This window comes from Stenella coeruleoalba (genome assembly GCF_951394435.1).
Source record: "Stenella coeruleoalba genome assembly, chromosome: 5".
NCBI classification, from domain to species: domain Eukaryota; kingdom Metazoa; phylum Chordata; class Mammalia; order Artiodactyla; family Delphinidae; genus Stenella; species Stenella coeruleoalba.
The window spans coordinates 83,843,266-83,862,871 of record NC_137150.1 but is presented as its reverse complement, the minus strand read 5'-3'; the positions used below and the strand labels follow the sequence as shown (position 1 = coordinate 83,862,871).

At 35.2% G+C, this 19,606-nt stretch overlaps 1 protein-coding gene across 19 annotated transcripts in view; it reads right to left on the bottom strand.

Annotated features, from left to right (window-relative positions):
- Positions 1-19,606, bottom strand: part of ZBTB20 (zinc finger and BTB domain containing 20) — an 812,397-nt gene that overhangs the window by 510,279 nt on the left and 282,512 nt on the right. The window lies entirely within an intron of this gene.

The following is a 19,606-nucleotide window of genomic DNA, read 5'->3' as shown; positions in this document are numbered from 1 at the left end:
GATTCTTATAGTATGCACTTGTTTTGTCTACTTTCACTCAGTATAATAATTTTGAGATCCACCATGTTGTAGTATGTAACAATAAATTGCTCTTTTTATTGTTGAGCAGTACTCCATTGTATAGATATATTACAATTTGTGTATCCATATCCATTCATCTCTTTATGGACATTAGGCTGTTTATAATTTTTAGCTTATACAAATAAAGCTGCTATGAACATCTGTGTACAAGCCTTTACAAAGACATATACTTTCTTTTGTGTATATACATAGGAGAAGAATGACTGGATCACATGGGTGTATGTTTAATTTAAAAAAACTGTCAGAATGTTTTCCAAAGTGGCTGTACCATTTTGCTTTTCCATCAGTAATGTAAGAGGGTTCTGGTTTCGCCACATCTTTGCCAATATTTGGTATGGTCAGTCTTTTTAATTTCAGCCATTGTAATAGGTGTGGAGTAGTACCTCATTGTGGTTTTAATTTACATTTCCCTATTGAGTGATGATGCTGAACATCTTTTCATACGCTAATTTACCATCCCTTTATCTTCTTGGGAAAGTGTGCTCAACTACAAGGAGCACATGCAGCTCAATATCAGAAAAACAAACAACCCAATCCAAAAATGGGCAGAAGACCTAAATAGACATTTCTCCAAAGAAGATATACAGATTGCCAACAAACACATGAAAGGATGCTCAACATCACTAATCATTGGAGAAATGCAAATCAAAACTACAATGAGGTATCACCTTACACCAGTCAGAAGGGCCATCATCAAAAAATCTACAAACAATAAATGCTGGAGAGGGTGTGGAGAAAAGGGAACACTCTTGCACTGCTGGTGGGAATGTAAATTGATACAGCCACTATGGAGAACAGTATGGAGGTTCCTTAAAAAACTAAAAACAGAACTGCCATATGACCCAGCAATCCCACTACTGGGCATATACCCTGAGAAAACCATAATTCAAAAAGAGTCATGTACCACAATGTTCACTGCAGCTCTATTTACAATAGCCAGGATGTGGAAGCAACCTAAGTGTCCATCAACAGATGAATGGATAAAGAAGATGTGGTGCATATATACAATGGAATATTATTCAGCCATAAAAAGAAATGAAATTGAGTTATTTGTAGTGAGGTGGATAGACCTAGAGACTGTCATACAGAGTGAAGTAAGTCAGAAAGAGAAAGATCAATACTGTATGCTAACACACATATATGGAATCTAAAAAAAAAAAGAAAAAAAAATAAAGGTTCTGAAGAACCTAGGGGCAGGACAGGAATAAAGATGCAGATGTAGAGAATGGACTTGAGGACATGGGGAGGGGGAAGGGTAAGCTGGGATGAAGTCAGAGAGTGTTATGGACTTATATATACTACCAAATGTAAAACAGCTAGCTAGTGGGAAGCAGCTGCATAGCACACGGAGATCAGCTCGGTGCTTTGTGACCACCTAGAGGGGTGGGATAGGGAGGGTGGGAGGGAGACGCAAGAGGGAGTAGATATGGGGATATATATATGTATAGTTGATTCACTTTGTTATAAAGCAGAAACTAACATGCCATTGTAAAGCAATTATACTCCAATAAAGATGTTTAAAAAAAGAACATATAAAAGAAAAAAACAAAACAAAACAAACAAAGAACAGAGAGTACTACTAAAGGTAATTAGGTAATTATATTTTTTAAGAAGAATATAAATAGATATTTCTTCCTTCTCATAACTTATTTGAAAGCAATTTAATAAATAATATGTATATGAAAAAATAAATAAATAAAAAGATTGGGTCATACTGAATTTTGATATTTTTTGATATTTTCTGGCTACAAGTCCTTCATCAAATATATTCTTTACAAATATTTTCTTATAGTCTGTGGCTTGTCTTTTCATTGTCTTAATAATGTTTTCAAAGAGCAGAAGTTTTTACTTTTGATGAAGTTCAATTTATTCTTTTCTGGATCATGTGTAAATGGATAGTGCACTGATCATCTCCTAACATACTTCATGATTCACTTTTCATTGATGGATTCCAAGTGTCTAGAATGGTACCTAATATACAGTAGGTATTCAATGAACATTTGATTAATAAATAAAAATTTCAAGAAGTTAAATGCAAATTGTGGAGACAGTTTGTAGACAACATAGAAAATAAAGTAGTCTGAAGTGCAAAGGCATGTTCAATTTTTGTTATCTGATCTAATACAAATGTTTATTGATATAAGTACCCAAATGTATTAAATTCTTCCAGTTAAAGAACCTGGTACTTTTTACCTGGAGACAAATTCTTTCTCCCCCAAAATATGAATTTGAGATTCTGTAGAACTTAAAGTAGTAAGTCCCCTACCCATCTCCATTCTCCACGCCCCCAGTAACTCAAATCCTATATGAATCTTTGTAAATAAATTAAAGCTGATGAATTCTCAAAAACTCTAATTGTGCCAATTATAAATAAGCCTCAGGATGGATTTCAACCAGCAGCGTCCCCAAAACCATTATCTGAAACTCTAATCCATTATTTTTTGTTTCATAATTAATTTTTCTAAGTAGGTCAGTACTATTCATTTTATTTAAGTGCTGTTCTAGTAATCCCATTTTCTCAACAACCAAAGTCAACTACAACTATATCCATATTTTTAATTACATATACCAAAAACATTCTTACATTATGCAAAACACTAAATTAGGCAGTAAAAGTTTTTTTCTAATAAGTAATATGATAATGTACTATATTGGTCCTCAATTGCACATCTTGGCCATACAAATCTGGTAGAGTCCTATAAGCACCTCAAGGATTTCCAGATATATGGATGCTTAAATAGGTATTTCCCGCAAGAAAAAGCTTATTTTATTATATTTTAGCATCTAAATCACTAGGAACAATTACCAGAGATGTATATAAGTAAATAGATAGATAAACACATGATGTGGTAGACATACATATGTTATATGTATAACTATATATACCTACATTTTTGTGCGTGTGTGTGTGTGTGTGTGTGTGTGTGTGTATAACATCAAAATTCAACTCACTGGAACACAGGAGATAAAATGGTCAAGCAGCCAACAGAATTTGCCACATTGATGGACTTTACTCCTAAGAGAGCTTCTCAGGTCCCCCTCACTCAGAGCTTACATATTCTCCATTTAGACACAATTCTAAAAACTCCGGCATCTGCTTTCCTATCCTCAACAGATTAAATGTTGATAACTCAACAGTGTAGGTGGATCTGTGGTTGATACTAGCTGCAAGCAGCCTGACATGGGGAGAAATGAGAGCTCTGATACAGCCCATCTAAGCAGTGTCCTGGTGGGGTCACCGAGGCCTGCTGGTTAGGAGGAAGCTTAGTGGAAATGGGCAAAATTTCTGGGAGGAAGGGTCTGATGTTCTCAAAGGATGAAATATTCGAGACTCAGTGACAAGGTGATATGGATCCAATAGGAGATTGACAGCAAATAGGAATTCATTATTTTGTTATTTAATGCAGGTTGCTTTTTAAATTATTCTTTCCCTATGAATTTTACCACCAGGTATTTGTGAATATTCTGAGTGAATTAATGCTTCCTGACTTATTAAAGCACTTTTGACACTATAAACTAGCTAACTCTTTCTTAAAAGATACTAAGAAGATAAGGCTTTGCATTTCTCATAAAGGAAAATAAAATCACCACAGGTATATCCATTATGAACCACTAAGGTATGAATTTAGGGAAAATTAGGATGAATATAGAATACTATCCTAACTTTCTGCAGTACCCCCTGAACTGTCACCAGAGTTCTTAATTCAAATATGTACTCTTGATCTAAAAATATGCTAGCCCAAGAAACTGAATGATTACCCCTCAGCTGAAAGCATATTTAGTGATCTGAGATAGGAGAAATTTCATTTCAGTCAAGCAAATGGTTTTGGTTTTCTAACCAAAGGAAGGCTTCATCATGTGCGAGCCATCATTATAATGAAATGTGACAGAATTTTTTTAAACAGATGTATTTTAACGTAGATCTCTAATAAGGGCTATTTTTCATAGTAGTCATCCTGGTAGAAACTTACTCCAGGGATACTGTCATTACTTGGAAGTTGGGGCATTGCCTTTAGAATTAGTTCCTGAAAAAAAAACAGTCTTTTTGCTTCATAGTTACCCTTTCTCTACCACCACATGCCCCTGATTACTAATACGAATGTGCCTCACTTACACTGATAAGCAAAGAGTCTCCTCCTGGGATTGGTATCATGGCCTACTTATCCTGGGCTTTGCTGAGGGTTAGGGGTTTATGGGGATTAAGAGAGTCTATTTTTGACCACCGCATCTGTGTGGCATACCAAACTCCTTTGGCCAAAAAAGAAATATAAAATTGAGATTACCAAGGGCCCTATTCCTGGGACTAGAGAATGAGAAAAATTCTCCACGACAAAATAGAGGACTTTTAGGAATCACTTTTCATCTGAAGTACATGTGTGCATGTTTCCAGCTTGTCTCTTAATTGACCTGCTCTTCCAGTATCTTCTGCCTGGAATCTGAAGGAAAACTCTGACCTTACCAAGAAGGTTGTCATAGAGTAACACGGTAAATAAAGTATAATGAGTTAATTTGAGCACCTAGTTTAGGGTTCTATGTACCCTGTGGGTCTTCAGTAAGAATTTGTTGATTATGTCTGACTCACTTTCAATGTGAATAAGCCACATACATATTGCTATTAAAATAAAACAAGCAACACAAATACTTTCTAACTTCCCGGAAGTGGAAGTAAAGTAGCGAATTGGAAGAACCACTCTCACCCTTCCTAATCGCCACTCCCTGCAAACCAATTCAAAGGAAGAAAAGAATATAAAGGGGAAAATGAACGTAAGAAAAACAATTAGCCATTGCAGTCTGCAAAGCCTGTAACGTTATCTAGAATGACAGCATAGCCATTGTTCATGCTGCCAGAGCCCTGCATGTTTGCTAGCTCACCCGAGGTCCTGGGAGAATAATAAACTAAGCAGATTAGATGTAGACTGATGCCTCCATGCCATCACCACCTCACACAACAAGCACACTGTTCTGAGTGTCTGAACACATGCAGGCAGGTAAACCCAGAGAATGGGCACTCCATGTTGGCGGGAGGGGAAGAGGCTGCCAACAAACAGGGCCTGTTTATTATTTAACAGTTGGTACTGCTAGAGGCCTGGCACTGCTATAGAGCACCCTCTGTTTCAGTGCAAGTCAGCCTGATTATGAGAGCGTGTGAGCCAAATCGTGTTTACCATAGTCTGTGAGAACCTCAGTGCCCCCAACAGACATGGAAATTCTTACAATAGCTCTCATCCAAACAGAGAACATCATTCCTGAGATGGAGGTAAAGGGCTTTGTGTGCTTAAATCTTGTCTGATCATCTGCTCAGTGTCTCTACGTGTACTTGCTTTTCTCCTGCTTAAGACTAGTCATTCCTTTTTAATGACATATTCCTCTGCTTTTGCTTACTCTACTTCAGGACCTAAATCAACCAAATAATGTGTGAATAACCCTCTACTAATAGTGCTGATGCTGTCTTGCACGCTTTGGCTTTCCAGCAAAAGAATCTGCTGCCCAGGACAGCTACCTCCTGCTTCGCCAGGACTGCCTCTGCAGTGAGTCTCTTCTCTGCCAACGTGGGCCACAGGTGGATGCCTTCCTACAAATCCAATCAGCAGGATAATGCACGACTATCACAAGAGTGGACCTTAATGACAAAGAGCCCTGCTTAGATGGTCACCCCATTAACTTTGATTTGATTATTCTGCCCCAGCAGAACACTTGGCTTCATAACCACAGATGGCACCAGCCCAACATAAAACCTGTAGAGAAAGTAGTTTGGTTCATAGATTTTCAAAATGTTAAATATGATATAAAATACAAAAATGGTAAGTATCGAGATAGTCCCTGGCTCCCTAGGAAAGCTCCAACTTCTTTAAAAAAATAAAAAAGTTCAGAGCACATGAAACAATTGTGATAGCTAGGCAACACAGATCATCTAATCATTTCCTTTGAAATTCATCATAAATCAACCACTCTTTTAAGTGTAAGAATCTTGGCTTTTATCTTCAATACCAAGGCAGCTTTTGATATTATGTGAATTTATTCTATACAACTGTTTATAAATTTGAGATAAAACTGGCTCCATATAAACTAATTCAATATTTTGAAACTTAATTGTACCTTGGATACACTTTCCCTATGATCATGTGTAAATCACCAAAATGCTTTCTACCAATAAAGACAGAGGCATAACAAACTATATTGTCTTACCTGAAACAATGTATATTAATTTTTGTCAATTTTCTAATTGACAGTTGATATTTACATGCTGAAATATCAAAATACTGTTTGTTTTTCCTTAATAATCTTTCAAGTTTAAATGCCACTCAAAGAAAACAATATATGCTAAGTATAGTTAAATAAAGTCATAATTTTATATTTTTCACTTTATTATGTTTTCAAAGAAAGTACTTGTCCTTAGGTCATAGATCATATACAAATACATAGTAAATAAAACTACAACAACAGAGAAGGTATGAAAAAATAATTCCCTGTTTAGGATAAAGTTAATTCCTAATTTAATTTAATCACTTCCTCTACTGATCAGAGATGCTTCATAAACAGCCCCAAATTAAGGAAGTCAATTCTAAAATCAAGGGGCTTCTCCCAAAGCATTCTGCATATAATGTTCATAACTACTAGTCAATCGCAGAGCAATGGATCTAATTATGGGTTCACAAAGGGAAAGGTGCTATTTCAGCCATGACAAAAATATGAACAGGGTTTTTCACAATGAGTAGATTGAAGACAATGACATGTGTTTATCTTTGCGCTAAAATACTTCACAGCTAGAAAGAGACATTAGTAACAGTTCACACTTGTCAAGAGCTTACTATGTGCTAGATACTCTTTTAAGAGCTTTATATGAATGTACTCATTCAATCCTTACAACAACCAAATAAGTATGTACTATTATTTCCTCCATTTACAGATGAGGAAACTGAGGCACAGAGAGGTTAAGTAACTTGCCTGAGGCAGAGTCTAATAATAATCACTGTGTTGAACTTTTCATAGTGCTGATCATTCCAAGGTCCATGTCTAATTTAAAGATATGTGGTTCCAGAGGCTGTAAATGTTAGCGCTAAAGCAATTTAAAACTATCTAGTGCATGGTTCTAGAATTCCAAGTTGGAGGAGGAGGTTTGGAAAGACTGTGAAACCTCAAAATTTTGTGGATAGATACACTTTTCTGAGAAAAGAATATGAACCATGAAGCTAGTCTAAATCTCTCAATTGAGAGATTAAGGAAATAAAGCCATGGACCAATGCATGTAAATGTTACATATTATAAGAAAAAAACAGAAGAACCAAGCTCAGAAACCAGAGCTCCTGTCATTACCTTCTCAGCCCTAACGCCCTCGGGTGACTGGCCTTCCATGGCAGAAGAAACCTGAGTGAATGACACAGAGATTTTACCTCTGCCAGTTCCCCATAACTCAGTAAAGCAAAACAAGGAGACAAGAAGAACAGAAACTCTAGCGGAGTCTGTTCTTGGATACTCAATGCTAACGGACAAAAGGTGGAACATTTAAGAGATAGGAAGAAAAAAATTCTCTAAATTTCTTTTTATTTCTCTTGGATCTCTTAATGGTAGTTTATATCTACCCAGAAATCATCTAGTTTGTCCACGTTTTTTCAAATTTATATGTAAGGTATTCATAACAATTATTTTAAATTCTTCTATTTCTATGGTTACTTCCCTTCCCGTATTTCTAGTTTTGTGCATTTGTAGGCTTTCTCATTTGGTGATTAAATCATGGAATGTTGATTTATTTATTGTTTTGTCATTCTCTTTGTAAAACCCAATTCTAATTTATTAGTGTCTCTCTTTCTATTCTCTAATTCATTAATTTCCAGTTTTATTTTTTATCAATTTTTTTCTTTCTGCTTTGCAGATTTTTTTTCTTTTAACAAACTTCCTGAGATGAATGCTAGTATGTTTATAATTATTTTTTCCTGTAATGTTAATATCTAAAGCCATGGATTTTCCTCTGAACACTGCTCTAACTATACCCATATGTGCTTATTTTCTGTAAATTCTGTAATCTTTGTTTAATTGAGAAAATGGATTTTAAAAGTTTAAAGTTTACCAAGAGATAATAGTTTTAATTTTACTTCTGAATAATAAACTATATTTGTAATAGATGACTTTAGTCTTATACTTATTGCTTTAAAATATATTCTTGATCTTAATTCTGCCACCTTATTTTATGTTATTTTAAAAATCACTTCCTTTCTTTTCTCTGATTTGCTTCATTACTGTGTTTTCTTCCTAACAGTTTGGAAGTTTTATCTTAGTTTGTTAATTCTTCTATTGCAGTGTTTCTCAAAACTACAGGCTTTATTTAAAACATAGATTCCAACTCTCATCCTTCTCCATCAAAAGATTCAGTAGGTCTGTATTGAGATACTGGGTATTTTTTTAAAGGATTTTATAATACTCATTCTGATGGTCTGATGGCCACATCTTGAGTACACTGTTCTAATGGTTAACTTTATACATTTTAATAATGGAGTTAAAGTCCTATTTTTGATTTCATGACTTTATAATACAACTTTGGATTATCTAAAAAATTACTCTAAAAATCATGAAAATACTCCCCTACACTTCCTTTTGTCCTCCACTCTCTCTTTCCTCTCATGACTGGACTTTGATTCAGTTGTTACTTTTAATTCTTATTATTTTTATAGCTTTAAATGATGCATCTACATCTGTTTTACTTAGTTTGCCAAATTTAGACATTATTGATCCCTCATTCCCAGCTATGAAACACAGGTGAATGAATCCACACTTGCATCCTATTATTTCCTCTTTACCTTTCAAACCTCTCAGGTTCTGTCATGTTATTATTTCTATATCATCAAGGTTTACACCATTTACTTTCTATTCTGTAACATCCTCCCCTCCCTACCCACATTGTTTAGTCATAAGTCTACTTTTAAGTTGATTTGAGATTCACTAATGTTTATTTATCATGGCTTCTCTTAATATTTTGGTAGCCTAAACTCATCACTAAAATTTTGCTGTTTTGCTTGTTTACCAGAATAGTTCATGGTGTTATAGACTCTGAGTACTTACATTTTAAAATTTTGAGGCAAATCCAATCTCTCACCTTTTGATATTTTTCATATATGCTTTCCAGTTATCTTTCTTCAGCCAGGAATTTCTGTAATTTCATCAAGATGGATCTCAGTGCTTATTGCTCAGCACCATGATTTTCCTAGGATACAGTGTGCCCTTTTCAATATAAAAATTCAGGACTATTTCCAGAAAAGTTTTATTCTATTATACATTGAAATTGTTTTCCATTTTGTTCTGTTCTTTATTTCCTTCACAAATATCAGTTGTCCCAATTATTCCTTTGCCTTCCAAAGGTGTAACATAAAATTTTGTTTATTCAATTTTAACAGATAACACATTTACATGATTCCAAAATACAAATGTATGAAATGATACACAGTAAAAAGTCTACCTTTCATCCTGTGTTCCATCCACCCAGTTCTTACACCATCCTCTGACAGGTAACTACTGCTATTTGTTGCTTTTCAAAAAACAGATATGCCAGTAAAAACAAAATATATTCTTTGTATGTATGTTTTTATATAATACATGCTGCTCTACATCTTGCATTTTTCACTTAAAATATGTATATTGAATGGAAATCCAATAGTTCATTAACCTAAGCCCCTTTTGACAAACATTTAGATTGTTTCCAATATTTCCAACAACAACCAATGCTGTAGTGAATAATCTTATGTATATATTATTTTACTTATGTGGAATAAGTTCTTAAAACCAGAATTGATGGGTTAAGGAGCATATGTACTTGTTATTTTGGTAGATATTATAAAATTTATTCTCCCTTTGAAGTTGTTTATTTTTGGCATTTTGATAGATGAAAATGCATCTTGGTGTTTTTCTAATTTGCATTTCTCTTATCATGAATATTTTAATCTTTATTTATCTTATTATGTATGAGTGGAATATATATTAATATGTTTAAGAGCCATTTGAATGTTTTGTGCCAGTTTTCCTACTGAGTTGTTGGTCTTCTTCCTTATCAATTTGCAGGAGCTCTGATTTATTAGGGAGATAATATTTTTATTTGAGATATGAGTTGCCAATCATAATTACACTTTCTCACATCATTTAAAAACTATTTTTAAGTTTTTTTTTCTCATTCACAATTCTGGTGGTATTGTTAGAAGTTCTTTCCTTCTGCTACTTTCTATATCTAACATAGCTTTTAGTTCTAAAAGTTTTATTTTTCTCTTCCATTCCTTTCCTGTTCTTTCATAGGTCATTTTATTTCTCTTTTTTTGTTTTACCTCTTTAATCCTGTATATCTAATCTTTGACCTTTCATTTTTAAAAAGCTACAGTTTCTTCTATTTCTTTGCTACTATGGAGAAAATATATTATTTTCTGGTATAACTCTTTTTCTGGTATATATCTTGATCTGCTTTTCCTTATGTCACTTTTGCTTTAAATTAGCTAAGAACGGGTCCAATGCTGGTTCCTTTCTGATTATTTCTCATTTTTCAATCAGCCAATTTTATCAGCTTTTTGCTGAATAGAACAGGCTGGAGGAGTGAATTGGGGTGGTATGGAGTTTCATTTTGGTGCCATGTTTGCTGGCACATTATATCTTTTCTCTCCAGCTCTGCTATGCACACTGTTCAAGGAATATGCCTCTGCTCAGTAACTTCCCCATTTGGATTGATGGGAGCCCTAAAGGACTTGCATGGAGTCCTATATGTTACAGATCTTGCTGGTCATAATTTAATGTTTCTTTTTCTTCTCCTAAATGTGATCAACATGGCAAAAGCTAACATGGGTAACTATCTTCACCTTGCCACCCTCACATCCTGGTCTGGTACATGTGGCAGGTTGGTTCCATTCCTTTCACTGCCAGGTTCTCTGTTGACCTGTATTGTAGAATAGGGCTCAGGGCTGCATCCACAGACCACCTAGAGCCTAGAATTCCCTGTTCCATGTAAGTAACAGTAGCATGTGTCCCTCAGGGTCATTCCATCTACTTTGCAGGTTCTGGCTACCACATATGTTAAACACACTCTCGATATCCCCCTTAACTTGGTCTAAATTTCATAGTATTCCATGGTTTGTGCTTTGGGATTGTGCCTGTCTTCTAAGGAAGAGAGGTTTTATGTGTCTCGTTTTTGTTTGTTTATTTATTTGTTTGATTGCCTATTTGGTTTTTGCATAAGAAGGTATGAAGTAGAATTGCATTTATCATCTATGACCTCTTAATTGGCAGAAAGAGAACTTCATTTATTAGCTCCTCTTCAACTCTTCCCTCAATTAAGTGCTTTGCCATTCCTGTCCCTAAAACTGGACTAACCCACTATAAGGTGTCAACTAAGTATTTACATTAGTTGACCATTGTATGTCTCCCACCATAAGCATATTTGCAATAGGGGACTTTAAACCTTAGACCAAACCTGAGACTTCCAGATGAAGCTATGAAATGAAGCTATGGTTGTAGAATGACAAGTAATATGGAAGATGTGGGGAAGAAGTTAGAGGACCACAATTAGTATCTGCAAAATTACCTCATGTGGGTGACTGACAGATATGTTTGAGTTGCTTTAATCTCTAGAATTTGCTACTGCAATGCCTCATTTTTTCTACAATAAGAGAATAAAAGGAGAAAATAAGTAAATTTTCTAGTTAACTAAACAATTTTCTTTTAAACATTAAGGTGGAAATCTTTATAATTATTTCCAATTTTCTAAAGAAATGACTTGATATAGTGAAAGTATACTGGCGTGAGAAGTTCTGAATTCTTACACTCTGTCTGCCATGTATTATTAATAAAACTTTGGCAAATCATTTAACCTACTCAAGCCTCAGTTCCCCCATCTGTAAAATGGGAAAAGGAATACTCCTTTTCTTACCATATAGGTTTTCTGTAAATGAAATAATATATATCAAAATGCTTTGTAAACTAATAAACAACCAAAAAAGGAAAAGCTTCTTAATAATAAAAGATAATCCAGATAAAAATAAGGTATTATGATACTGCCAAAGATAATACAGACATATGGGTCAGTTTATCCTATACAACATGATATGCTTTTGTGACCCTTTTGTGTGCTTTTTCTAATTGTTCAGCTAAGCTCTGAACTGCCATTTCACTTCTCATTGCTTTCAGTGAGTCTGCCTCTAGGAATAAAACTTCCTCTCCTCCTGCTTCCTCTTCCACAGTACGTTTATACAGTTCTTGTGTATTTTTTTATGTCTTTTTATTGCCTCAAGTCTGCTGTGAAAGATAGTATAGAGTAATGAAAAGGGAAAGAAGCTCTGAAGTCAGACAGACCTGGTTGAATCCTGGCTCTCTGTTCTTGTGCACTTTATTTAACATCCCTGAATCTATTTCCTCATTCCCAAAATGAATGTTATAAGTATTGTTATGAGAAAAAAATTGTATCATATCTACATAAGGTTTGGTACATAGTATGCATTTTTAAAATCGGAGATACTCTGAAGGACTGTGTAATATGTAAAGTTCTTGGGTTTCATCAAATCTCATTTGCCTTCTTAAAAGCATATTTTGTCTATTTCTACGTTCTTAATTGAGGTTTTAAGACAGTTGACAACTGATATATTGCAATACTTTGATCAACAGCTTTATTTTTCATGAACCATTTCACTTTTTTCTAAATGCCACTATAGAATCTACTTTTCCTTAGGATCTAGCTTTTATTGATATCCTTTACTCATCTTACAGTTCCAACAGTTTCTCTGTTTCAATTAACTTCTTTTTGTCTTAAGTATCTTTTTTTTCTCTCGTGTAAAATAATATATCCCACTCGTAAACCTTCAGGACAGAGACCATATTATCTTTGTTCACAATGCTCTGAATATTATGCAAAAACAATATATGATTATGTATGTGAATATTATGGCTTCTATGAATTTACCCACTCTTCCTGAACTCATACCTAGAAGATCACAGAATATTATTATATGGCACTTACATAATCCTTTATCATTTTGCAAATATCTCATAATCATTTAATGGAAGTCTTCAAACCACTAGAATAGGTTGATCTTGTCATTACTATTGCTGAGAAGAGGAAACAAAGATGAAATGATAAAAACTTGTCAGATATCACATCTCATGCTATTAGGAAAAGTAGGATGAGCACTCAGGCTCTTATTCTCTTATCTGCTGATATCCATTGAGCTAGAGTTATCTTAGCATCAGAAGAAGAAATAAATCTATTCATTTCCAAGCATCATTATTTGGAAAAGGTCTGTTCAGTTTTAAAGGGTGATTTTCTTTATTTTCAAAATAAATAAAAGGCAAATTCCAGTGATTTGGGGAGGGAAGGGAGGCAGGAAAACCCACAATCTAGGGCCAGAGAACAGGAAGGAGGTAAAATTGGTGGTGAGTGAATCCTCAATCCATCATCACATGGGAGAAGTATTTAAAAAGCAAGGCCACTGTCTTTCCTCATCTGAGGTTTCCTCCAGAACCCTGTAGGAGAGGAAGACATACTGCTGTGCCATCATTTGGGGAGCAGCAGGACAGGGCAGTATCTCCTCAGCTAAAAGAAACCCTTCCTGACAGCTGTAGGGATAAATGTTTGTGTCACTAGGCCCCTTAGAAAATTATTCCCTAAAGTCACTATTGTTGTCAGTCAAAAAAACCAAAAAAACAAAAAACAAATAAACCAAAAATAGCTTCAAAGAGAAAACAATATAGAGACAGTAAATGAGAGTAAATAACATACAAAATTGATGTGACCTTCCTAGCAATTTTGTGGGTTTAGGGTAGAGAGTAGAAAACACTCTGAGTTGGGATTTAGAAGCCCTGATTTTAGTTTGAGCAATTTCACTATCTAGCTGTGTGACATCAGACAAGTGGCTTAACCTCTCTGGACCTATGATCCTTCATATTTAAAATGAGGGGGTTGGTTAATAAGTAATGTCTAAGAGTCCTCCTAGAGATCAAAATTTCCCAATTTATAATAGTAATAATTAACATTTTACAGTGCTTTACCAACTACAAATGTTTTCCACATACATTATCTAATTTGATTCTTGTGCCAGTTCTGAGGTAGTAATATTATGAGTATGCCCATTTTAGAGGAGAGATTCAGAAACCACAGAATGGCAGAGCTGGCACTGAACAGATGTTCCCAAGAGGAAAATACCCCTTCAGCAAAAGAAGTAGCTAATGCTAACAAGGATAAGTAACAGCAGATAATTTAGGCTGTGAGCTCTTGTTTAGGGGTGCAACAGAATTTCTGGATGCTACATTGGGGCAATGATAATACACCCTGTGGAATGTTATCTGATGATGTATTTATCAAAAAAAACTAATAAAAAGAAAATTAAAAAAAGATACAATAATTGTTACTGCACTACACCCTAATGAATTATTGTGTTCAAGGTTCCTACAAAAAAAAAGTAATATTATACTCGGCTTATGTTTTAATTGATTTATTAATATTTTATCACAGGAATGTAATTTAAGCTCCTCATGATTTAGATCTCATAAACCTTTAGCATTTTGCAAATTCAAATTCCAATTTAAAGCCAGGGTGAGCAATTAACTTTTCTATCATCTTGTCAGGGGAGAAGGTTCGTGTTTAATTTGAGACAAAGTGACAGAAATATATATACACTGTATGTATTACTCCAATTTAATTTATGAGTCAGCACCATCCACCTTCGAAATGTAGACTTAATAGAAGGGGAGGAAGAAAAGGCCGTGCTGTCATGATAGGGCTGTGATATCTGCCCTGAATTTCTTATAAAAAAAAAAAAAAGTCCCTGGTTTGTTGAGATACCAGCCTAGATTGATTGCAGGCCTATTTCCAATTCTTTTGTTTTAAATCCAGTTACTAATTCTTTGCTCATAGAGAACACAATCTCATGGATATCATGGGGAGCTCCTACCCCGCCACTTCTACCTCTGCTCCTACCCAGTTCTCGGTTTCACGTAGAGCTGCCCCTCCAGGTTTATCCTAAATCTAGGCAAGTGAGATAAACTATGGAAAATGTCACCTCCAGGTCACTTCTTCATCCCCTTTCTCATTTTCCAAAGCAATCTTTTAAATACTCTCCACCTAAAACAAGCAAGCAAACAAAAAACCTCCTCACAACTTTATATTCTAATTTACAGGATACACGTGGTTAAAACCATGGCACTTTCCAGTGATCCTTTACAAAATATTTAAGGACAGGATCAGAAGAAATGAGCTCAGACCACAGAAGGCAGTCAGGTGAACAGAAGGGAAGTACTTCCCTTTAGTGGTAATTAAACACTGGAACAGAGCTGCAGAGAGAGGTTAAGGAATTCTTCCTAGCTGGGTTATCCTGTAATTCACCAAAGGCGCACAATGCTCTATGCTGATGAGATGAGTTACATGACATCTCCTCCCTGGTTCAATCAAAGGGAAGCAATTTACATCTCAAACCAGTTCTCTCATCAGTGGGACATAAAAACTGCAGAAAAGAGACACAGCAAATGTGCTTATTTATACAGCATCAACTCAGTTGCCACTGTTCTTTATTATTTTCCTTCACTCCCTCCTCCCTTGTATGGTGGCCATTTTTAATAGGATGCTTTAAATTCTAAAGTGAGAAAAACACAGGACTAAGAACAATTCAGGACCAAAATTAACTAAAGATTTCTCATGATTCTGACAATCACTGGCCCTTGTGGTATTAGGCCAGTCCCTTTGTTCCATTTAAAAATAAAATTGATTCCCTCTGCACACTACAAGAAGGGAATTAGAAGATGGTTAATGGAAAACTCTGGAAGGTAGCCTGGCAAATGTTTATTCACTTTCCAGGCATACAATGCTGTTCTACATAAGTGAATGCAGTGCATTTGTCAAAGAAAGGCTATGTTGAATGGGTGTGAGGTCGTCATTCATAAAACGAGCTTATTTTACTAATAGAGTCTATTAATCACAGCTTAATTATGTCAGATGTTTTGCACTTGCACACGACAGTGAAAATCGCCAAAAATGCATTTACCGCACCTGCTTAAATGCAGTCATATCCCAAAAAACTATTCCAGGGAAAGGGAAACAGCTCCTACAGACATGGCAGAATATGGGATTATGGCAGAGGGGTTTAAATACATGAGGTAAAAATGGTAATCATACTCATCAAGTACACAAAGAAGTAAAAACAAGAAGCTCTAGATAATTCTCTTTAGTGGACTCACTAAAATAACAATAACATCTTGATGAAGAGAACATGATTGTCAAAAGCTTGTCCATTTTACATTTTCTCTTTACATGGTGCAATAAAAAGGGAGCACCTGCAGTTTCTACTTGTGGGTTATTTTTTTTCTTCTTCTGATGTTAAAGGAAATCATGGGACATCGTATTTGCTTTAGGAGCTACTAGTCTAACCTCAAGTACACTCTCCCTCCCATAAGGTTACATTTGAGCTCTCTAGGAATACCTGTGCAGTGCAGAGAGGTTCTACAGCCTACAAAGTACAGTCTTTGCTTCACACACTTTTTCTTCATTCAAACACACCAGCCCTTTATCACTTTGGACATTCAGCTAAAACAGATTTCTCTGTCATGAACAGTTTTAGACAAATTAGACCAAAATATCTTGTAATTTCCATTACTTGGTAGCATCTATTTTACATCATCTCACTATAGTTTCACTATAGTTGTGGTGTCCTAACACTTACCTAAAAAAATTCTATTAACTACCCATCATGGGTATTTGAAGTGCATTAGAAAGCCATACACTTAATTACATTGGAGGGCTGGTGTGATCTCACATGAAACATGAGCTACCTTTATTAAAAATAGAAACTGCATTTCTTTAATGTGTCTTACAGTAAATCGGTCAATTTTAAACTTTCAAGACTGCATAATGAAACAAAACAATATTTGAAACAAACAGAAAATGTCTACAGATTTTAATAGAAGTATTTTACATGCCAAGAGACGCATTCTCTTTCCCATTTCTCCCTTTTAACATTCTCTCCCTTTTCTTCCCTTTCCCCCCTTTTCCCCTTCCACCTCCCTCCCTCTTTTCTTTAATTTGGGGGATGTGGTGGTAAACTTTGAGTAAGGAAAAAATATTTTTGTTTCAGAATCCGTGTGCTTTTACTACTCCAAAGGCTGATTTAGAGGAAAATTTTTGGTTACTTCTTATGGCATTCTCTTTTTTTTTCTTAAGAGTCCATAAATAGCCTTCAGGGATTAAGCTATTTCCAAACATTCCCATCATGGCCTCCAGTACTACACACTGCAGTTTGTGATGTACCCTAACAAAGGTAGTCTTTTACAAAAGACTGCAATAGCTAGTGAAGAACTATTTTTTCAATTACTTTTGTAAAGGCACAAAATAAATGACAGTGGAGTATGTACATAAATAAAGCAAAGGTTCAGACTTACTTTACAACTACAATGTCACTAATAGACATCATCCCCCCTGCTGTTCTACATATCTAGATTCAAGTCTGAGGCTTTAAACTATCTTTTACAGACAAAACAGGGTAAGAGACGAATGTGTCTTTCATGTTCCAATAACAAAGAAGGTATGGGAGAATAATTTGTTTCTACAGGTGTCTGTCACAATAAACACCCAATATACAAAATTCTGAAGTTATGAAAATTTAGGATCTGATAATGTGTTTTACAAAATGATTTTCCATAGACCTCTACTGAGGAGATAGTAACTCCAAATACATCAAAAATTGTTGTTTAATTTTTTTTTTATTTTCATAAAACGTTTTAAGAAAGATTGCTGTCATATAAGAAGTGTCAGTATTTTCAGAACAATCAGAAATTTCCAGAAAAAGAACAACATTACAACAGACACCTCTCATACTCATGCATCTAACAAGATCAGTAAAACCAGTGGGTAGGAAGTACCTACAGGTGATTGTGAAGGCAGAGGCTTTCTAAGTGGAGGAGGCTGAAAATAAAGTCACACCTACAGTGCTATGCTTTCATCTTTCTTCTTACCCTCTCAGTCACCCTGCATCTCTCACTGTGGTGTTTTAACTGTCTTGTGGCCTTCCTTCTTCAAGCACTTTTGGAGGAGTAAACTTGAAGTCTTATGAGAAGAGATTCAGTCCTGTGCCACTGACTGAAGGCATTTGTTCCTTTTATGGTTTTACTAAAATCAAAAGTATCATGAATATGTCTTAAAATCTAAGACTGGAATTTATATTGTAAGGATGCCTTAAAGTCCTCCAGGCCTACAGGTTGTACAAGGCAAACAAGAGTACGTCATATGGGCCAGTCTCTACCTGACTCTTCAAGATTCTGAAGATTGTCAAAGTTCATAAAGTGTTCTTTTTTTTCTTGGCATACACTAGGCTAAGTGTTACCTCAGCGCCTGAGGACATCTTTTTACCTATGCCTGGAATGTTCTTCCTCTAGAGCTTGGCATTTTCATTCTCTTTATTCTCATCTCTACTCAAATACCGCCTTTTCAGGAGACCGACACCAACTATCAGATTAAAATGGCTCGCCACCTTCATTCTACCCTACCCTGCTTTATTTTTTCATAGTATTTATTCTTTACTGAAATTATATATTTATTTGCTTATTATGTGTCTTCCCCACCAAAATATGAGCTTTGTGAGCCAAAGACTTTCATCTTACTCCCCATAGCATCACTAGTGACCAGAACTGTGTCTAACATATGGTAGGTGTTCACTATATATTTCTCAAATAAATAAAACTTAGGGCTAAGATATTTTCTCTTAAATTTTACAATTTAAATACCATCTTCTGCTGATAAGAGAAGGTATCATACAATGACCTTTCACACTCTAGACAATGAATGAAGTCAACATGGAAGAGTCACTTTTCTAGGAAGAGTATGTTCAGACCCAGTTTGAAATCACAGCCTGTTGCTATAGGGTGTTTATTGTCTGCCATTTTAGTTAGACCACTGAATTGATGGAATTAACAAAAGACCTGACAAGACACAGGCACACACACACCAAAATAACAAACAAAAAGCCCCCAAATCCTCCTTACTCTTGGAATTGGAGGGCATCGCTACTTTACTCCATGCCAACAATGGCTAGAGAAGAGAGGCATAAATCGGGAGACCTTTGAAATCTATTTCACTGAACCTGCCACCTGTCACTCAAGCAAGAAGAGGCAATCATCCTTCTATCCAGACTGGTAGGTCATAAAGTCTTAAGTGCCATTTATTTACCTGAAACTAGTGATTCCTTAGAAATTTTTTATATCACATAATAATGAAATGACATGATCTCTGTTTTTCCTTTAGATAAACATTGAACATTTGCTTTAAGATTGCATATAACTTTTAAAATACAAACACCAATTAAATGAAGTATTTTTTGTTAGAGGAAAAAATGTCTATCATAATTTTAGTGGCAATAATAGTTCTGTACATTTCCCTTAGCAATTTTAACCTCAGATTTCTAAGCACTATGCAAACATTAATTTACTAAGTTCTGCTGTGTTCTCCACGTGACTTTGAATTTTAACATTTCTTCATTATTTTCAGATGAGAATCACATGGACAGGTCCATGACTTGCCAAGACCACC